Below are 8,087 nucleotides of genomic sequence, written 5' to 3' on the forward strand. Positions count from 1 at the left end.
TGAGCTTATTCAAATTTGTGTTAAATAGCTTTTTTTCAGGAAAGTTTTCTTAATGGAGCAGATACTGCAAAGCTATAGCTTACAAGAAATCAGTGGCGTAACTTAGGGCCCCGCAGACCCCGCTGTGCGGGGGGGCGCCGTATAAGGGGGGCGCAATTTTCCTGAATTTTAGGCCTTTTCACTAAAAAAACGCCTTGTTTGTGTATTTCCCTGTCCAATTTAGCGTTCGGCCGACGCGAAAAAAATATTTGGGGTACCTTTTTTTGCTTCAGGGGGCGCAAAAAGCTGTAGGGGGGCGAGAAAAAAAGTACCCGACCTTTTTTTTTTTTTTTTTTTTTTTTTTTTTTTTTAGGGACAAAAAATTTTAGGGGGGGCGCTTTTCGTCACTGAGCGGGGGGCGCCAACAAGCAAAGTTTCGCCACTGCAAGAAATAAGATATTGTGGCTGAGGTGTCTTATCGAACTCGAGGTAGCATTTTAGTGGCAAAGGAACAGGGATGGTCTTCAATAAGAATCTCAAGTTGAAAAGTAATTGTAGAGTCAAGAAGTAGAAGTCTCTAGAAGTAGACGCCATAGCAATTGGAAAATTTAGTGAAAGAGGTAGAGTGCTCAGATGTTCGGATAAAGATTAGAACATAGAGCCCCCTTACGCGACGGATGGCTGATGGAGCTAGACTTAATATATTTCCTCGTGGCCTACAATCAGCAGTAAAGTGTTAGGGGTTTGAGTAGTCTATCAGAACGAGTTTAAGCAAGTCACGTGATAATAGAGTGTAGACTGATAAATCATCATCCGTATCACCCATTAAGTTTTCTACTACTTGAAAATTGATAAATTCATTTTGCTACATTATCAAATTTTCGTTTTTCCTGGGATGAAATGAAATGAGGTATTTATATCCCGCTCATATGATTAACCAACAACACAAGGAAGGTGGTAAACCATGTCAGAGCGGCTGACTGTGAGTGATGTGAGCAAATGTGTAAAAATGAACAAGAGTATAACTCAATATAAGGCTAAGACAAAATTAAACCATCTTTTATTTTAAACCACACTAAACTAAAAAGAAGCAGAGACCATACAATACAATATGTAGGTATAATAAAGGTTGGTACAGTGACATAGAAAGGTAAAGATCTTAGACATAAAATGGAGTGCGGTAAGAAATAAAAGCCAAGGTGTCTTGCAAAGTGAAGACAAATGAAAAAAAAACATCAAAGCTGATTATATAAATGGTTCTTCAACACTCGCTTGAAGCAGTTGGTATCAGTAATACATCTCAACATCAGTGGAAGAGAGTTCCATGCAATCGGTGCATGGCTTGAGAAACGTCTGTCATCAACTTTGGACTTTTTATTCTTTGGTACCTTGAGCATGAGATGGTCACCAGGTCTCTTCGACCTGGTCATGGTTACTGGGCGGCGCTCAGCCTGTCATTCCGCCGGATCTCTACATAGCCTGGGGTCCCCAGGTAAGGTCATGGTCGACATGGATGACATGTAAAAATTTTTAAACGTGTACTTTTATTACTATTATTTAACTTGCTAAGATATTGCTCACTTCTCTCGGATCGCGCGCCAATAGCCTAAATAAAAATTTAAACAAAAGTGCAAGTGCGACGTAAAGATTAACGGGTGAGACTCGAAAAATATTTGTTCTAAAATATTTGTTTTCATATTTAAATAAAAGACTGTCGGCAGTCGGGTGTCGTCCAACTCGGCACGCATTTTGGTTTGACACACGCGCGTTGTATAACTCGTTTCACGCGCGAATCGCGCGGCGGCCTCCAACTACAACGTGTAGCAAGTCTTGATCGGTCACAAACCTAACAAGTGACAAGAATTTCGCCGCGGTTAAACCACGCGCGATCAATTTTCCCGGCCCTAGTACCTACGATGTACTTATACCATTAATTCTTTTGAGTGAAAAGTACTGTGACTGGAAAAAAGTGCAACATATTTACTCACTATGTTTTTTTATAGATGAGTGGGATTCGTGCATGGTAAAAATGACGATTTATTTGACCAATGTAGAGCCGCGCATCAACAATAAATGAATCCAGAAAATTGTGAAAATAACTTTGCGAAGGACGAACTTCACTGTAATTAATTAACACATGGCTAGTGTCGCGCGCAGCATAACAGATGCTAATTCATATACACATAATTGTAGGTTAGTGGTCTATATTGCGAAGGAGCAGACTTTTGTCGTCGATCTCAACGTAGGACCGTTGGGCCACATTATGTATCCAAACCCAATTACTTATTTCCTACAATCTTTTTGCCTTCGGCAAGAGTAGGGTAAAAATTTGAAGACGATGAGTATGAATTGATTACTTTACACTTGATTGTCGCATGTGACTTTTTAAACACGTTTTCTTGGTGGCCCTGAATGGCTATTCGAAATCTGATCCCAACCCTAACCCTAATCCAATTTACAATTGTATTACGTCGTGGCCCACATTGTCGTTTCACTAAGAGTTTCTACGATACAGGGGAGCCGCGCAATCGTGCGCGGCGGGTCATAAAACGTATGAAAAATCTCTAACAAATGACAAAAGCATTTTCTTTGTCCATTTTTAATGGACTAGTCCGGCGCGCGCTACTTCGTTACTGGGTCGCGCTCATCCTGTCATTCCGCCGAATCTCTATTCTATATTTATGAACATGATATATATTTTATGTTTATGAACACGATATATAATACTAATAGCTATAGCCTGAGGTCCCCAGGTAAGCTACTTCGAAGAAATTTAGATGAGTAACATCCGTCAACATTTTCTGAAACCCTAACGAACCCTTACGAGAAATTATACCAATTTCCTTATATGTTCATATTACGTAATCGAGACAGTTTGTCATGCCCATAGAGGCCGGGTGATTCGGAATAAGCGTCCGAAAATACATTGATTTAAGTTGGTCTCAACTGCATGTTGGGGGCCCTTTTAGAAAAATTTCGAAGATCGACTGTTAAATCAACTATGTAAAGTGATTTAGTGTTCAGCACGCTCGAAGGATTAAAATCATCAATTAAATCAATGGATGACTTTCAACTTTTGTCACTCCACCATATCACATATGACATATATTACATTTGCACTGTACTTATAACTATAAGGCTGCACTTATTATACATGAAGCAATAAAATAAATTAACAAGTTACGTAAGTGGTAAGGTAATGCAGACCAAGGTTAAAAGTGCGATAATATATTTTATGAATGCGAATCAAATTATGTGTATTCCATCACGGGCTGACGGACAACTAGGAACCTTTCAATTTTACCTAGTTAACTAATTAACATGCAAGCTTGGGAAATCCAATCAGCTCCGACAACTAGGAACCAATCATTACATATCCCCGACAACTATGAACCTCTGGAGATACTTTAAACATTCAGGTGTCCACCGATTTCATAGCTGTGCTGTATATATTTCTGCACTCATTAATTAAGATAACATAATAATTACATACAGAATACATTACTCAATATCAATCTCATGGCCAAAGTATTTGGCAATCTCAAACAGATAGTGAATAGTGATTCCAGAACGTCAAAGGAAACTTGGGAGGAACCCTTTCCTCACTGTAGACAGTTACTGACCCAAGGTAGGTTTTCTCGAAATAATTTACCACAACCATTAACTGAGGATAGTTAGCTTGGATGTAGTATGTTATTTGGTAGAACACCTCCTCAACATCAGCAACTGGGACAAAGGCGAGAAACACAACCAGCCTTGCGGCTCTAGCAAACTTCTTATCAGAATTTCTCTATGGAGAAAGCAGGCATGTTGAATTGAAACCGATACTCTTCATGTTCACGTTTCAGTATATATACCAGAAGTGCGGTTGTATATTAACAGCTGATCAACTCTCGCACTTGTGATTTTATGTCTCGTATCACTCCCATTGCATGCTCGGCTCACATCCTTGGATACAAGAACCAGCCCCTTTCGGACCCAGCTCACATCCTTGGATACGAGAACCAGCCCCTTTCGGACCCGGCTCACGTCCGTAATGTGAACACATACCGAGAGCTCAAACACTTCTTAATATACTTCATAATACACAGCTACTTACTAAACTGTCATGTGAACCCTATCCAGGTTCTTGGTTGTCCGGCTGTTAGGATGGTTATAATATGGATCACATCACAAATGATACGTCACTGATTGGGCCATGTGATGTGATACCTGTGGGAGGCCGAAATAAGAGGTTCCTAGTTGTCGGTCACCGTAATCACGTAATCATTTATAATGCATTAGTAATCATGATTACCTTTGGCTTTACTGGGCGGTGCTCGCCGAGTCTCTATTTTATGTTTATAAACATTATAGCTTGGGTCCCCAGATAAGATTACCTCATTATTATATTGCTTGACAGCACATTTTTTGCAGTCGTGCTAAATCATAAATCACTACTAGTACTATCTTACTATATATAAAGCGAGACGATATATATATATATATATATATATCTGTGCCATTTTACTGACACCACGGCATCAACTTTAACGCGACTTTCCGCAAAAACCGTAAAAGATATACAACTGAAACTTTTTTAGCTGGGTCAAATGCTTAAATGGCCTCCAAATCAGTATGAAAAAATAAAAAATTGGCCAAGGAATAATGATTTTAATGCCAAAAATTTAGACCCCCAAGTGGTGTCAAAAACGCCAATTAAATAAGTAATAATTATTTTAGTTTCTTGAGTCTTGACACCATTTTAGGGTTATATCATACGGGTTCCTGCTAGTACTACTAGTTTTTTGCCCATTTAATCTTATCTATCTCGTCAGGGGAGCATTTTAACCCTATATCATGTGGAGTGATTCGGAATAAGAGGGTAAGAACAATTATATTAAGGTCTTGAATAGTCCCTCAGGGCCATTTAGATAACGTGTTTAAGTAAGTCACGTAGTAGTAGTAAACCCGCGATGGGGTGGCATGTGCCTCAATAAAAATATTACAATCATTTATTATTATATCAATTTATCGTTAAATATTTCAAAAAAAAATATATCAATAACGTATGGTTGATCCTTCACACTTGGTAAAATATATAAAAATAAAGTTAATCTACACTAAAGAATAAATAATCTATATTAAATAAATAAATCAACAATATTAACTCCCCATCTTCTTGTAGTCATTTATCAAAGCGGTAGAAATCCAAGTAATTTTAGTACGCGGTGCGCAAGGAATTTCGTTTTAAAAAATGTGTAGGCAAGATAAGCCTAAGTGTGGCAGTGAAAATTGAAAAATATGTTGCAGAATAAATTGCAGTGACTGACTGTCAAATGCATTATCGTAGTTCATTTATTTGACTGCACTAACGTTTAGGATTCTTACAGCTGTTATATTTTGCTAATATTTTGTTTAAAAGTTGTAAAGGACAAAGTTCTTGTCCGTCCACGAAAGGTTTTCTAGGTCAAGTTTTTGTTTGTCCTGTAAGTAACGTACAATGTTGTCCTTGTATGCATTAATAAACTTATCTTGTAACTTAGGTACGTTGAAGGGAAGGATTTTATTTATTTCGTTTATCGTGTTGTTATATAATCGTGGTCCTACGTTAGAGATGCTATAATCGGTGATCCGTAATCTGTTGAACTTAATTTCAAAATACTTTGGATTTCTCCTTTCCGTTTGTCTAAGCGGTGATTTTTCAAATATACTACAGATACTCGATGGTGCTACTCCCATATAAACCTTGTGCATCAAAGTTAGACAGCTTTTAGCAATGAGATTAGGAAGAGCTAAAATTCCTATTTTGTTGAAGATGGATTTTGTGTGAGATGGTAGTTTACGTTTTTCTTTGTCGTAAAAATAGTTATGATATTCTGAATCAGTGGCGCGAATAGCTTTCTTTTGAGCAGAGAATAAAGACTGAATGGAATTTAAAGATTTAGTACCCCAAACAGTAGCGCAGTAATACAGGTGAGATTGAATTAAACTATTGTATAGCATTTTTTTAGCTTTATTCGGAATGGAACTTTTAAGTTTCATCATTACGCCTGCATTTCTGGATATTTTAGTCTTTAACTGTTTAATGTGCTGGCTCCAGCTAAGTTTTGAGTCAATAATGACACCTAAAAATCGTTCATGTTCACTTTTCACTAGTCGCTGTCCTTCTATACTAATATTTATATCCTCTGGTAATCTGTTAGTGAATATCATGTATTTAGTTTTTCCTACATTAAGTTTAAGACCGTTGTTTTTAACCCATGTCTGTACAGTATTTAAAACTCTGTTTGCACGCATGTTCAGTTCAGTGTACGTGTCGGCAGAAACGATGATGTTTGCATCATCAGCGAAGAAAATATAATGGGCTATATCGCTTACGCTTACATTTGCAAGGTCGTTTATGTAAATAATGAACAATATAGGACCAAGAATGGACCCTTGAGGAACTCCATGTTCCAATCCCATTTTTTCTGAACTGCGACCGTTGACGTGAACATACTGTTTCCGGTTAGTTAGATAAGACTCAAACCAGGATAAGCTAAGGCCTCTTACACCATAGTGCTCCAGCTTATGTAGCAGTATTTCGTGCCGGTGATAGTCGAGTGTAGAGACAAAGTGATTGATCATCATCCAGTTTTTTGCATACAAATTAAAGGTTCAGTCAACTTTGGTTCCATTGCAATGTTGCAAAAAATTGTGAATTGAGGGACAAAGAAAATTGTATAATTTTCATATCAATCTAATTTTGAAGTTTATGTCGCAAATGTGAAATGGTCAACTGTTTCGATTTGAGATCTGGAATTTACTTGTATCATGTCATGACCCCCATCGCTGTTTCACTTTACCTGGGGACCTCAGGCTATTATGTTCATAAACATAGAGATTCGGCGGAATGACAGGCTGAGCGCGGCCCAGTAACGTTTCACTATAGTAGAGTTTCTACGATACAGGGGAAGCTGCGCACTCGTGCGCGGCGGGTCATTCAACGTATGACAAGAATTTACCTATGACCTAGCTGCTGGAAAATCGCACGAATCACTTACGTGTGTTACAAATGTCAATGACAATGAGTGCAAAAATGCCTTCAATGCTACACGTTCACGTTTTCACACGTTCACACAATGTAATTTTACTCGATAGCTTGCTATTAATATTATTACACTTATCCATTTTTATTCATCCCGAAATGTTTAGGACATTGAAAAAACATTAAAGAAGCCTTTATAACAATGCAAAAATAAAACTTGATCAACATAAAGTGACAAAGGCAAGAAAGAAACATATTGTCAAAAATTATTCAACCAGTCAGTTCAAGAGAACACTGAAAAACACAATTAATTGAAAAATACTGGGCATTGAAAAATACTGGGCATTGAAAAGACTGCATACACCACACACTCAAAATCGGTGCAAACATTAACATTTCTTTTTTATTTCAGGACACACAATAACAATACCGTCCACTGTGTACGTCCTTGTAGAATGTCACTGCTGTCACCGTTTTATTTACGATTTACGGAAAAAAAGATATGATTTCCAGTATCTCATCAACTGTGGCAGAATTTCCGACAATTCTTGGTTCTTCCTCCCTCGCTTTTCTAGAACGAACTGTCTTCTGAAGTTAAACAGTTTCAGTTGAAACATGATATGATACTTTTAAGGCAAAATAGATAGTCAACATAAAATAAAAAAGCTATATGAGTGGCTAGAAACTTTAAATGAAAAAAGGTCGTTTGTCGGTAATTAATTCTTTATAGCTTTATCGAATTACTTACTTACCATTATCTTGAAATTGACCTAAACCCGTGATCGACCCAAACCCTAAAATTAACTTATTAACAAACATCGGTTTTTCCAGAAAAATGTTTAACCTAATTTAAAATTGGACGATTCGGAATGAGCGTTCAAAATACCTTGATTTATGTATTTAGGCGTTCAGGGCCTGCAGTAAAAGCTATCATTCTGAAAGCCCCGTAGGCGGTCACATCGAGCTTTAACTATAACCATGATAGCAATTATTGATTTATCTTTACCAAGTTCATCGTTAATGTATCTTGGAGATTTAAGATAAAATAATTAGAAATTTCTAACCACTGACGGGTTGCTCTTTAGACTTGATCCTTCTG

This window comes from Bolinopsis microptera, chromosome 11, assembly GCF_026151205.1.
Source record: "Bolinopsis microptera isolate Bmic1 chromosome 11, MBARI_Bmic_1.0, whole genome shotgun sequence".
Taxonomy (NCBI): domain Eukaryota; kingdom Metazoa; phylum Ctenophora; class Tentaculata; order Lobata; family Bolinopsidae; genus Bolinopsis; species Bolinopsis microptera.